At 33.9% G+C, this 15,047-nt stretch overlaps 1 long non-coding RNA gene and 1 pseudogene across 1 annotated transcript; one reads left to right on the top strand and one right to left on the bottom strand.

The window, feature by feature from the left end:
• Positions 1-4,018: 4,018 nt before the first annotated feature.
• On the top strand, positions 4,019-6,085 carry LOC128157697 (uncharacterized). Its single transcript, XR_008239849.1, has 3 exons — positions 4,019-4,106; positions 4,635-4,781; positions 5,704-6,085. It is a non-coding gene; the product is annotated as an uncharacterized LOC128157697 (long non-coding RNA).
• Positions 6,086-10,363: 4,278 nt separating this feature from the next.
• LOC128157657 (uncharacterized) lies at positions 10,364-11,349 on the bottom strand (annotated as a pseudogene).
• Positions 11,350-15,047: the final 3,698 nt, after the last annotated feature.

Below are 15,047 nucleotides of genomic sequence, written 5' to 3'. Positions count from 1 at the left end.
TCTTTGATATGTATTTATAGATAATTTGTATTGTGTTTTAATTGATACCAAAGTTTAAGCTCTAAGATATCCCGCTCGCAGATAAAACAATGTTTTCGGTTTCTATCATAAAATACAAAAAAATTCATATAAAATTATTGGAAGTCAATATTGGTTTCATTTTTTTTACAATATTTTTGCTCATCGATTAATCAAATAATGCATTGGTGTCTCAAGCCACTTTAAAAATTCCTTTAAGTAATAAATGTACTTTCAATTCGGAAATTTCACATAATTCAACGGATAAGAATATGTTAGCCTGCTTTAAAAGAACTGAAAATTGTTTCTTTTAAGGTACCATTTAATCAATATGGATATAATTTCTTTACAAATCTATAGATTTAAAAAATGATTTACACAAATTGACGTTCACATTGTTTATTACCTATCACTTAATGTTTAATAAATACTGCCATGTTTCACTAAAAGCCACGTGATCAACGTCCCGTCTCCCCTACAGCGACATATAAGCTTCATATAGGATTGAGTGCGAATATTTATATAAAGGACAAAGTCTAAACTATACGTCCATTTTTTATGGGTAATTTAGATGCGGAAGAATATTGTACTGTTGACGGTTTCATGAACGTGTAGTAGACAAATTCGTTTGCTGGTTTTTTAAAAATCAAAATAGAACATGTAAATATAACCTAACGTTTTATTGATGTAGATATAACTTATAAAGTTTTAACTAAAATAATGCTAACTAAACTATGGTACAAAGAAGATGTAAAATTCAAAGATAAATAATCCTACAGGTTAACATTATCCATATCATCTCCAATATCTCATGATAAAATTGAAGGCCAACACGGTCACAATATTTCTACACGCTGTTTTTTTCTCTATACACCCTTTATATTCTAATATATTTTCTTTATTTCAGTTGTGAAATTAATTTTGACTAGCAATATTGCTGGTGTTAAATGCACATCCATTGCTGTTTCAGTTGTGATTTTAATACAAAGTAATAGGTAAGTATTTTATGTGGTGGCATAGATCTGCCACCACTTGTCAGATAATTATGTCGACTTGTCAGATAATTATGTCGACTTGTCAGATGATTATGTCGACTTGTCAGATATTTATGTCAACTTGTCAGATATTTATGTTGACATGTCAGAAAATTACCGTATTGACTAGAAACTCAATATTTTGATGTTAAGGCTTGTTAGTGCCACTAACTGCCATTTACCTGGCATCATAATATCTGACAGGTCGACATAAAGATCTGACAAGTTAACATAATTATTTGACAAGTCGACATAAAGATCTGAAAAGTTAACATAATTATCTGACAGAAAAAAAATTATCATTCATATTATTAGTCGACTTGTCAGATAATGATGTTGCCTTGTCAGATGTTATGTCGTATAATTATGTCGACTTGTCAGATAAGTATTTCGAATTGTCAAATAATTATGTCGACTTAAACGATGCTTATGTCGACTTGTCAGATCGTTATGTCGACTTGTCAGAAAATATTATTTCAACTTGATGGCACAAATTGGGCGTAGAAAGGTTGTAGTGTTAAATTTTAAACACATAGATAAGTGACAAGTCGACTTAAAGAACTGACAAGTCCACATAATTATCTGACAAATCGACATCAAGATCTGACAAGTCAACCTAATTATCTGACAAGTGGTGGCAGATCTATGCCACCATAATTTTAAAGTTTTAAAAATGTTAACTTTTTTTTTACCTTTTTCTTATCAAAACTGGCATAGACAATAAATACAAATATAAATACATATGAGAAAAATTAAATGTTTTAATTTGAAACAAAGAAAACGATAATAAAAAATTCACGAGTAAAAAGCTGCACTTAGTGTTTAAAAATCCTATTGATACATGGGTGTCTATCTCTATGAATAGCGTTAACACGTGGTTAAAAACGTTATCCTTGGGAAATGTCCGCATCTGGTTTTTCACAATTTCCTAAAAATATCGATTTTCTTATTTTTATGAACAGAAACAATAAAAAAAATCCAACGTAAAATGAACAATTACGGATAGATTCCAAGCGATGAGGTTGTTTTTCTTTTCTTTCATCAATATTCAAGACAAAGTATCGAATTCCTGATTACAAACTATACTTATTTTTTATATTTTAGAATGATTTATTTCGAAATACTTTGTGGAAAGTATTATTTCATGTTACAAAACAATACGTGTTATCTTTATAGCGTGTATAGTTTTCAGTGTTCCAACACAAATAAATTTCAATTGAAATTAAAGTTCAATACAGTGCTTAAAAATACATTGACTTGATAGTTTACAGAAGATATCGTCAATTTAAATACAATTCACAAGGATAGGCGTATGCAATTTGATATTATAATAACTTAGAACGTTCAAGTACGTGCTTGATAATATTATAAAATGAGGAAATAAATGATAAATGATGACACCTCTATCATCCAAAAAGAACTTGCAATTAATCGAATATACCTAAATATAATATGATTAGCGGCCTTGTGCATGTGTGGTTTTTTTATCATGCATTTCCTTCTAATATATTTATCATATCCTTCGATCTAAACAAGCGTCATGCGTTCAAAAACGGGAACTATTTTGACACGCCGAGAAATAGCGACCACATATCAAAGGTTTAACAGATTTGCTTTGAACAATAGATATTGATATACACAAGATTTATGGAATCGACAGTTCTAATTCTTGTGATAATGTTTTGGAAGCATTCGGGTAAGTAATTTTATGAGCATTTAGAAAATTGTGTATTTTCAGCCGTCATTTTAAGAAATCGATATGGAGCATGCTACAGATTTTGATGTCTTCACGATACAATTAAATTACTAGTATCTTTGGTAATATAGGTATTTATCACGATATGTTTTTCGTTTTTTTTTAAAATTGTATTTTTAACAGCTGGTGAATTCTATGACCCTTATATAACTACACTTGACGACTGTAATGAACGATACATTGCAGAAAAATTGCCAAACAGGAACATAACTTGGACTGTTCTAGTCTCAAAACCGCAATGTTCCTCTGGACTGTCTATCCGTATAAATAAACTGTGTATTAACACAACTAATGGTAGTTGCACCAACTATCTGAAGGTAATAGGCTGCATGTAACACATTAAAGCCATCTTGGTAAAATATATCATTAAAGTTAGTTTTTACAAAATAATGTAATTATTGTACGTGTATGCTTCATTTAAAACATTGAAATTTCAGATATTTCCATGTTTAAGCTTGGAGTGTAAAAATATCATGACGTTTTTCCTTCACTCATCCAAATCTATTTTTCTTTAGATAGAAGAAATCAGTTCTTCCCGTGTTTTGTTTCACAGCTGTGAAGAAAAAAAACACCATATAGAAACAGCGGGATTGGGAGTCGAAATATCATTTATATCAGACGATATGTACGAAGGCACAGGATTTCAACTAAGCGTTAAAAGTCAGTAATTTTATGAAATAATAATAATACATGTAATACTAATAATAATGCCCTCCAAAAATTGATAAACGGAATTAAAAACCATAACTATAAAGTGTTCGTTTCAAAAATGAAATGGAATTCACACAGACGTTAAAAGTATTAATTTCTCGTTTTACCAGAAATATAAAAAACCCTGGAGAGTGCATGTACCTTATGTAAATTTTTCTTCAACATTTCTAGAAAACTGCAGTCAAAACATACCTATTTGCCTCTCAAATTTATCTTCGTTAAAACCGTTTAATGAAAGAGAGTTAATATCGACAAAAGAATCTCAGGAACGTCAGGAATATTTGACAGCGACAGTTATATCATCAATACACCGGAGAGCTGTTGATGTACCTTTCAAAGAAAAAACTTATCTTACAGGTTTTCATATTTCCTATCATCTTTAATATTAAAGTTAATAAACTAAAATTGAATGCCAACGCAGTGAAAGTACTAATATAATTTTTCTACACGCTTTTTGTTATCCCTATACAACTCGCTATACCCTTATAAATCCTTTGTATTTCAGTTGTGATTTTGACTAGCTTTTTAGCTGGTATTATATGCACATCAGTTTTCGTTGCAATAGTTATATGGATAAGATATAACAGGTAAGTATTTTTTAAATTTTATAATGTCGAAAATTTTATCTTTAAAAATAGCACAACTAATCATTTTTTTTACTTTGAAATAGATAGAAACACATAAACAACCACACCTGTAAAAATGTTCAGCTTACTGTTTATAAATCTTACTTATATGTATATCTAAAACAGTTACAAAAATGTGAACATGGTTAAAAATGTTTTTCGTAGGAAACTTCCATCAGACCTATCCCAATTATCCAACTGAAAAGATCGATTTTATTTTCATGAAAATGAAAAAAAATCAATTATTGAAAACCAGTCTGTCTAAAGCCAACCCATACCATTACAAAGAATCATAAGGGGCTGGCTAAAGTCCAACTGAATGAAAAATACAGAAAATAATAGGGGGAAAATGATAATTATAATCTCTATTATCAATATATGAATATTTCGTAACGTTTCTTTCATATACCATAAATTTAAAAGATCTCAAATTCTTTTATTTCTACAGTATCACCACAATAACAAAAAGATAAACTGTTTTTGTTTCAGAAATAAAAAAAATAAAACGGTAACCCACACCAATCGAATGCCTCGAACATCTCTGTATGCAACAATAGAAAATTTAAACGAACGCAAAAGCTCGGAGACAAACAGCTGTATCACCCACTTTGCAGAAATTGCAGTAATAGAAGAAAGGTGGGACTCTAATTGCTGAGAATATTTCATGCATTGGTTAGATAATAATTAGAAATGAACAAATATGATTCTTTACTTCACAAGACTCATTTCAAATGGGACAAATGTAAATTTCTTAAATCAAACCAACTTATATGAGTTTTGTGCCATTTAGACATAAAAGAAACGAACATTTCAGAAATGTTGATAAAATCTCCATACAAGTACATATAAAATGAAGTGCGTATAATAATGTCAAACTCACACATTCACTGTAAATAATACGATTTCAAATTCATGCAAATAATACATGTAAACAATCTGTGTACCATACTCGTATGTTAATTTGTTTCTTAAAAAAACCATTGTAATGACAACAACTCCACTCACCTTTCAATGATTTATTTCTTATTTTTTATTTTACAGGTTCAATAGGTAATTTAATCTTTCCCTACATTCTCCTATAGGCAACTGATCTTAGAGAACAATGCTCTTATTTCATATGCATAATAAGTTCGAGAAATTAACAAAACCCATCTAAATTTGCAGAAGTTTGTCAGTTAAATGAAAGAAATCAATTTGATGTTCCAAACAATTTTAAATTGTTAAGTAAACATACTAAAATGTTTATAATTTTGAATTTCATTTGTTAAGGTCCCTAAAGCTATTAAATTAACTACTTTTGAATATCTTCCAATTATCAATATGTACATTATAAAACCTATAATTTTTTATAGTGCAAGTTATTTATTGTCAGGTTAAATATATATGAAGTTTTATATGAAGTAAATCGCAAACGAAGCACTGCTAATCTTATTTAATATCGATTCCCTTCTCATGCTCCATCTTCCTTTGCAGGAGGCAGGAGGAAGGTGATGAGTGGATGGGATAAATACGCCCAATTTTCCCTACAATTATTTCAATTTTAACGTTGTATTTTTAGATGCATGGATGTTGTTCCTGGAAATAAAAATGATGTGACAAATACTGGAAGATTCCAAATTTCAGAATGTGAAACTGAGACAGTACAGGTTTCTTTGGCTGTGAATAAAAAATGTTTTGATTTAAACCATTCCGGATCCCTGCAACAAGATGATAATGAGGTCAACCCATATCGTGATAACCCAAACTACGATATCTTATATAGACCCCGATCACCTCTGTATGAAAAGCATTGTAATATTTATAATACACATTTATAAAGCTTCTTAAAATGAAACATGTTCCAACATACTAATACACAATTTAAATGAAGAAAAATATAAAGAAATGTTAGGATGCACATAAAAAAAATTCACAAGTGTGTTTGATGTATGTTTAAATGCAATTTATCAAAGATGAAAATTAAAATAAGGGAGTGCCAGTTTACCCAATAAATAATAAAAAAGAAGAAATAGCTAGTTCATGCTGAATTCTTTTTATTGGCTGAATGGGCATTGGCCGTTTAAGTGAGGGAGCCGAGGCATCAATATAAAGTCTTGTATGGCATCCCTAAAAATGGTGCACCCTGGGAACAGATGTTCAGAATTACATACTGTCAAGATAAGCACTTATTAGTTATAACCAAGTCCAATGATACTACTGGTAAGCCTAAAAGCCGCATCCACACTTTGAGGCGTCTCAGACTTTGGTGAAGAAGATGCGAAAAACGGGCATGACGATGGGATTGGTGAAGACAGTACATTTACTCAGCAAGATCAAAAGCAACACAACCTGTAAATACAACAAATCTAACAGCAGAAAAGGTGTAACAAAATCACAACTAATATGAAACATTTTCTATTCAATAACCGAAAATGCTAGTTATAGAGGGTGGGAGGGTGGGTAAAATCTTCTGCTTTGACTGATGATGTAAATGCGTACTATAATGACGTCAGCAATTCATGATGTTCTCGCTAATTTTCGTGCGCAAAGTCATTAAAGCTCAAATTACGAAATTTTATAAAAAAGAAAGGGAAAAATATTGTCCGTTCACTTTGATAAATGGATGAAACCTTAAATGGTGAACTCCTATTATCAAAGATGAAAGTTAAAATAAGGGAGTGCCAGTATTCCCAATGAATAATAAAAAAGAAGAAATAGCTAGTTCATACTGAATTCTTTTTATTGGCTGAATGGGCCATGGCCGTCTAAGTGAGGGAGCCGAGGCATCAATATATAGCCTTGTATGCCATCCCTCAAAATGCAAAAATGGTGAACCCTGGGAACAGATGTTCACAATTGCATACTGTCAAGATAAGCACATATTAGTTATAACCAGGCCAATGATACTACTGTAAGCCTTCAAGCCGCCACGAGACTATGCCAAATGCTATGGCATAGTCTGCGCCACCAGTAGTAAAAATAGATAAATAAATAAGCGCCCCCATCTCAACAGAAAAATGAACTTTAGATAAAAATAAAAAAATAATCAACAAAAGGTTAACGAATGATCAAATATTGTCAGATACATAACAGATGTGCATCATAGGCAAGATCATTGTCTGGCAATATCAAAATGACTGGGTATATAAGTGCAAATAAATCAGGAGCAATAATATAATCAATGCAGCCACTACAAATTTGTGACTGAGACTATAACCCGTTAACTAGTCATAGCACAGCCACGGCCCAAACTCTCCCAATTTTGGTGACACTTTTTCAGTGGGTTTTGTAATGAAGGTCTGCAAACCTTGTTGGAGGCGGTACAAGAAAAATTGGTTACCAAGTTCAGAGAGATGAACTCCGTTAGGGGCAAACAAGTGCGGACAATAATCTGAATTTCTGGATATCGAATATATTTTTTCCCCCTGTGCGGATTAAGGCGGTTGCAACAAAACTGTTTAACCGTTTTCTGACCATATCCATTGCTCCTTGGTCAACACCGCCTCGCCAGTGCTGGCGGGGGAGTATCTGTGACCAAACCAAAACAGTGTCGGGCAACAGCTTGGCCAGACTAACCAAGGTGTTGTTGATTTTTAGTCTTAAATCAACAGACTTCTCACCTTTATCACCCGGTATGTTATTGCCCCACAGTGCTATACGAGGAAATTGGGTGGGTCCTCTACTTTTAGTAAACACTTGATTTTCGGCATGATTCCCCCCCCCCCCATTTCATTCCACCCTTACCCTGCCAGAAAACTGTTGCCCGATGCCTTTCTAGCTCGAGGTGAGTTTGAAATATTGAATGCCTTGTCTGACAAAAGGCTCTCTTAATAATGGACGAACCCACAATCCAAATTCTAGTATCTACAAATACAAAATTAATTGAACGAGAAATATATACACACATATTACGTATTCCACAATAGTATGTTAGTTTTTGTCTAGATATGACATACAGCAGCTACCATTGTAACCCTGTTGTGAAATAAATAAAAACAGGGCAGCGAGACAATAACAAACTAAATTGTATAACACCTTAAATGCACAATATAAATGCTAGCAAAATGCTTAACCTCTGATGTACCTATACATGCAACGAGATTTCCAACCCCCGTTGCCCGCAATATCCTTTTGACTCAATCCACTATCCCATGCGTTGGAAGCTGCTCCAATGCGGAAAGAATGAGTCTTATACATTTTGGTGTCCAAGCCTAGCATTCTAATAGCCTTGTTAAATACCGATTCTGCTTGATATCTGGTCACTGGATAGCCAGACAAATGAATGAAAAAAGCTCCAAGGGAATTTGGTCTTAAAGTTGCATATTTATTTAGATGTTGGATAGGGCAGATTGAGCTAGAGGGCACTAAAATGATTGTGGCACCCTTTCCCTCTTGATCAGTTTTGGGGTGTCTTAGGGTTAGAATGACTGAACTGCTGGTTGATAACCGAACATCACCTACTTGTATTGCATGACCTGGTTTTACTTTTGAATCCTGTACTAGCTCCCCTATTCTAAAATATCCAAAAAATGCTGTGCAAAAAAGTGCACTGAATAAAATTGATTCATAGTTTGATAGGCAAACCTGAGGAAAAATAGAAATTAGACCTTGAAGGATGCTGATGGTTATTGGTTTGCGATTGTCAACTCTTGTGTTCATACGACTAAATCCGACCAATACCTTTAGTAATATAAATGATTTTGTTGTATCCAGAAAACCCCGGATTCTGCAATAATATGATATTCCTGCAATATATGCTTTGACTGTGCTTGATGAGAATTGTTTAAATGAGAGATACGCTACAAAATGGATCAAGTCATTAGGGTTTGGTGGCCAAGTTTGATTACGTTCATAAGCATGGCAAAATAAATTAAACTGATGAACTGCTGTCATGTATAACTTCTTTGTGTTTTCAGACAAGGAACAACTTAGCAATTCTTGTGCTCGATATTGTAGATGAGTCTGAGGAATGAGTCTGGAACAGTCGATGGGAGCTCGTCGGCTTCTGGAAAGACATGTCTGAATCTGTTCCACTGCAGACGAGAGAGAGAATCAGCTTTAACGTTTTGAACTCCTATATTATGCTGCCCTTTAAATTGAATATTATGCACAAGTCCCTTCAGGACTAACAATCTTAAGAGAATCATGACTCTGAGTGATTTGGATGTTTAGTATCTAAAATGGTAACAAGTGCTTTATTATCTGTGTGAAGAATTGCTCTCTTTCCCACCAACTCCTTACCCCAAATAGAGAATGCCATTGCTATGGGAACCAATTCTAAAAATGTGATGTCCCTAAAAATGCATGCCCCTTTCCAGGATTCAGGCCATGTTAAAAAGGCCCAATGAGTTCCCAAAATAGCCCCACAACCTAGGTTTTCAGAACCAGCACTGTCTGTGAATAATTCTAACTGAAAGTCACTGGCCCAGTCTACCTGCTTATAAGAATTTATACCATTAAATGACTCCAGGAACACAAGCCACATTTGTATATCTTGCTTCATTTCCAAAGAAACTCTACGTTTGTGATAAGGCTTGCTAAGCCCAGCTGTGGCATCATACAAGCGCCTTACGAATGCTAGGCCTGCTGGAATAGCTCTAATTCAGAAATTAAGTAGGCCAGTTAGTGATTGGATTTCAGTAAGGGTCAGCTTTTTACGGTAAAGAAAATAGTCAAGTTGATGACGTAATTGACCCAATTTGTCTAAGGGAATACTAACCGTCTCTGCAACTGTATCGATTTCGAGTCCTAAAAACACTAATTTTGTTGTTGGACCCAAGGTTTTGTCATGGGCTAGTGGAACCCCTAATTCATCACAAAGAGTGGTAAATTTTGACACTAGATAATAGCATTCCTGAGTCCCAGAAAGACCAGCTAGTAGAAAATCATCAAGGTAGTGCACTACGTTATAAGATTGACACAGAGTTTTTAATACCCATTCCAAAAAGGAAGCGAACTTTTCAAATTTAGCACAACTTACTGAACACCCAAATGGCATATATAAAGGAAAGGTCCAGCAACACTGCCCATATTTATTTCTTTGTTAACCAATTGTATGGCTTCTGTGGTAAGTAACTTTAGAGACTTAAGGTTGTTACAGTTGTATGGCCGTCTAGGACCTTCATAACATAATTTAAAACCAAATTGAAACCCCTCTAGTAATTCGAGGGTTTTCCCTATAAGGGTTTTTTGCCAAATATTTGGATAATGCTGGGACTTTAATGGGAGTGCAAGCAACGTTACTGACGTCTAGCATGCAAGGGAAGGGGGGGTTATGTTACTGTTTGTGGCTGGTTTGACTGTTGACTGGGGACGCCAGGTTGATTGGAAGTTTCCAGATCTAAAATTCAAGGAATTTCGAGTAGTGTTTCTACACATTGTGTATGGGTGGTATGCCCCTGTAATTAAAATTATAGCATTTCAGAGGCTGGGGTTGGTTTACCAGATGCTGTGGAGAAGGTGCGCTGTTGTACATGTAAAGCAGCCATAGCTCCTTATCCACTGTGGCAAATGGCATTGAAGGATTGCACTCTTTCTTAAGTCTGAATTGGATGTCATAATCGCGCCACCCCAAACCATTGACCCGATTTGCCCCAAGCCGTATTGTGTGAATATATTTAAACAGGCCTGAAGTTTCTGTGGGATGAGCCAAAGCAAAGATGGATGCATAAACAAGGAAAGCATCCGTCCAGACCTGAATATCAGTGATGGGTCTTAATTTGGATTAAGCAGATAGAGCTAAGCTGCCATTTTGAAGTGAGAAATACTTTGTATCATCATTTGGGTCAGTTTCGGTTCTATTGTTAATCAAAGATGCCAAATTAACATATTCCCCATTAGCAATTTTTATTTTGACATTGTTGGGTAAATTATGTCCCAGTTCATTATCGTAACTGGCTACACGTGCATTCAAAAGTTCAGAACCATACTGAGATATACCTTCTTCCTGCGACTGAGGACTCCCTCTGTCTTTTAAGATGGTGGATATCCGCTCCGCCAGGTCTTGCAGTTGGTGAGGAGGTAGCGGCTCCACAGGGGGAGTTTCCTGTGCACCAAGTGTGTAAGAAGGACCAGGGATGGACTGGGGCAGTTCAGGTGCCAGATTCATCTGAACTTCAGGATAATCCGTAGTCGAAGGGGCTTTAGGCGGCTCTAGGAAAGGCGGTTGCTTCCCTGCTCGTTGATAGGGTTGGCTCTCGCTGCTCTGTGTTTTTCTCTTCGGCATTTCGTTAAAATCTTCTGCTTTGACTGATGATGTAAATGCGTACTATAATGACGTCAGCAATTCATGATGTTCTCGCTAATTTTCGCGCGCAAAGTCATTAAAGCTCAAATTATGAAATTTAATTAAAAAAAGGAAAAATATTGTCCGTTCACTTTGATAAATGGATAAATAAATTTAACCTTAAATGGTGAAATCGATGTATGTTTAAATGCAATTTAATCATAAAAATGCCTTCTTCTTCTTTTTCTTTGTTCCTCTACTTGACGCCCGGTATAAAGAGCGATATAAAAAGATAAACCAAGCAAGATAGAAGGTATATGTACAAATGTATAGGGGTATTTTTAAATTGTCAAAATAGATCAAACAATTGGTATTGTTTTGCAGACATTTGATATTATTAAAAAACAATAAATCAATGAACAGTTTATGAAGAGAAATTTAACTAGACACGATCTCGTTGCGAGCAACGAGGAGGTCTTCCGTTCGATTTTTAGAATGAAATATGACATCATCGACTTTGATTTTCGACAACAAAACATGTTATGGAAAAAGGAGTGAAGTACTAATGATTTATTGTATCGCTTTTTATAAGTTCTCTTGCTTTTTTAAATACTTGCATTTCTTTCAATTAAGATAGAAAAGATCAAAGTTGTTTACCTCTGGTCACTAAAAACCCTAATTGGGTAACGCAAAAAAATCATTATATTGTTAGGATATATAAACGTATTATACCTAATCTAGCTTTAATAACCTTTTACAAAATGGCTCTCATTAAAGGGCTATAGATAAAAGGTTTTAGAGCTCTTTGATCCCCTAATTTAGGAGCAAGTCCCTTTTTCTTGGATTCAAATGAAAGGACATTTAATTCTGAACACATTTTGTCAACAAGTGTTAAGAAATTCGTTACCGTTCTGGAGATATATGAGAAAGAAGGTTTTAGGGGCCGATCCCTTATCTCCTTATAGGGGCCGTTTAACGAAATTTTGAAGGTTGCATTTTGTTGAGAACATCATTTTGAACAACTTTTCTTCTGTACTGCATTACAAAATATATATCCTTTCTTAGATATGGGTGATCAAAATGTTGGACTTTTGGCCCCTTAAAACCCTTAATTACGCAACACATGATACAATCATTACATTGCTTTGATACATAACTATACGATAAACACATTTGCTTCTATAACATTTCACAAAATATCCCTCAATAAAGGGTTATAGATAAAAGACTTTTGAGCCCTTTGGTCCCCTAATTGTAGGGGCAAGTCCCTTTTTCTTGGTATCAAATAAAAGGACATTTAATTCTGAACACATTTTGTCAACAAGTGTTTAGAAATTCGTTACCGTTCTGGAGATATATGAGAAAGAAGGTTTTAGGGGCCGATCCCTTATCTCCTTATAGGGGCCGTTTAACGAAATTATGAAGGTTGTATATTGTTAAGAACATCATTTTGAACAATTTTTCTTCTGTACTGCATTTCAAAATATTTTTTCTTTCTGAGATATGGGTGATCAAAATGTTGGACTTTTGGTCCCTAAAAACCCCTAATTACAAAACACATGATAAAATCATTACATTGCTTGAAAACAAATTTTGTTCAACAAGTGTTTAGAAATTCGTTACGTTCTGGAGATATATGAGAAAGAAGGCTTTAGGGGCCGGTCCCTTATCTCCATTTAGGGGCCGTTTAACGAAATTTTGACGGTTGCATTTTGTTGAAACATCATTTTGAACAACTTTTCTTCTGTACTGCATTACAAATTATTTTTCCTTTCTGAGATATGGATGATCGAAATTTTGGACTTTTGGCCCCTAAAACCCCTTAACTACGTAACACATGATAACATCTTTACATTGCTTGAATACATAACTATAAAATAAACACATTTGCTTCTACATCATTTCACAAAATATATCCCAGTAAAGGGCTACATATTAAAGACTTTAGAGGCCTTTGGTCCCCTAATTTAAGGGGCCAGTCCCTTTTTCTTGGTATCAAATAAAAGGTCATTTAATTCTACACAATTTTTGTTTAACAAGTGTTTAGAAATTCGTTACCGTTCTGGAGATACATGAGAAAGAAGGTTTAAGGGGCCGATCCCATAACTCCTTTAAGGAGCCGTTTAACGAAATTTTGAAGGTTGCATTTTGTTGAGAACATCATTTTGAACAATTTTTCTTCTGTACTGCATTACTAAATATTTTTCCTTTTTGAGATATGGGTGATCAAAATTTTGGACTCTTGGCCCCTAAAAACCCTTAATTACGTAACACATGATAAAATTATTACATTGCTGTAATACATAACATTGATAAAAAACACATTTGCTTCTATTACATTTCACAAAATATCTCTCAGTAAAGGGCTACAGATTAAAGACTTAAGAGCCCTTTAATCCCTTAATTTGAGGGGTCAGCCCCTTTTTTTTGATATCAAATAAAAGGTCATTTAATTCTACTTAAAATTTGTTAAACAAGTGTTTAGAAATTCGTTACTGTTCCGGAGATATATGAAAAAGAAGGTTTTAGGGGCCGGTCCCTTATCTCCTTTTAGGGGCCGTTTAACGAAATTTTGACGATTGCATTTTGTTGAGAACATCATTTTGAACAACTTTTCTTCTGTACTGCATTACAAATTATTTTTCCTTTCTGAGATATGGATAATCGAAATTTTGGACTTTTGGCCCCTAAAAACCCTTAATTACGTAACCCATGATAAAATCATTACATTGCTTGAATACATAAAATTAAGATAAGCATATTTACTTCTATAATTTATTACAAAATATCCCTCAGTAAAGAGTTATGGGTAAAAGACTTTAGAGCCCTCTAGGTCCCTAATTTGAGGGGCCAGCCCCTTTTTCTTGATATCAGCTAAAAGGTCTTGTAAATATAATTTTTTTTACATTACATGTTTTAACAAAATATTTTCCAGAAAAGAGATAAAGAGAGAAAAGCACAAAAATTAACGACGCTTTTTTAATGTCAATTTTCGAGCCATAGCGAGCTTTGGCGCCAATAGTGCTAAACATACAAAACAACAATCATGCAAAACTTCAATCTTTCCTTTACCAACCGTAGAAATTTGAGCTCAAAATCTCTTTTAGTTTAGGAGAACGGCCGCAGACAAAATACCCATATAAAAATTAGAAAAATCTCAATATCTCAAAAACGGATGTGACGTCATCAATGCAAAAAATTTGCTATCAGGTTCAGACCACTATCTATCACATCTGAAAATTTGATGGAGATCGGTTGAGCCGTTTCTGAGAAATTGCGTGCACAAAAATGGGAAGAAAAAAAAAGAATAAAAATAATAGGGAAAAAGAAACCGAAGAATAACAATAAGGTCTTCCGTTGGAAACGGAAGACCTTAATAAGCCATCAACGTGTAAAAATGCGACTTTTGGTCGATTGCAAACAGACCTTACAGATTGCAACATGCATAATATACATCTATTTGAAAATCTAGCTACTTTGTTAAATTGTCTGAAAAGTGTACTCATTGAAATGAATTTTTTCTTAGTTACGTCGCTTTGTTTTGAATGAATAATTCTCAGAATAATCAAATATGTGTATGTATTTTTTTCCACTATTCCGTTTATCTTCTGTATATTTCATTTTATTCTATAGTGCAATGATATCTTCTGATCTTTGGGTTTTTATGCTAGTACTATAACGTTGCTTTCTTTTGAATG

The sequence above is a fragment of the Crassostrea angulata genome, chromosome 1 (assembly GCF_025612915.1).
Source record: "Crassostrea angulata isolate pt1a10 chromosome 1, ASM2561291v2, whole genome shotgun sequence".
In the NCBI taxonomy this organism is placed as follows: domain Eukaryota; kingdom Metazoa; phylum Mollusca; class Bivalvia; order Ostreida; family Ostreidae; genus Magallana; species Magallana angulata.
Note: the sequence above shows the minus strand (reverse complement) of the source record. Positions and strands in the feature narration are given on the sequence as shown.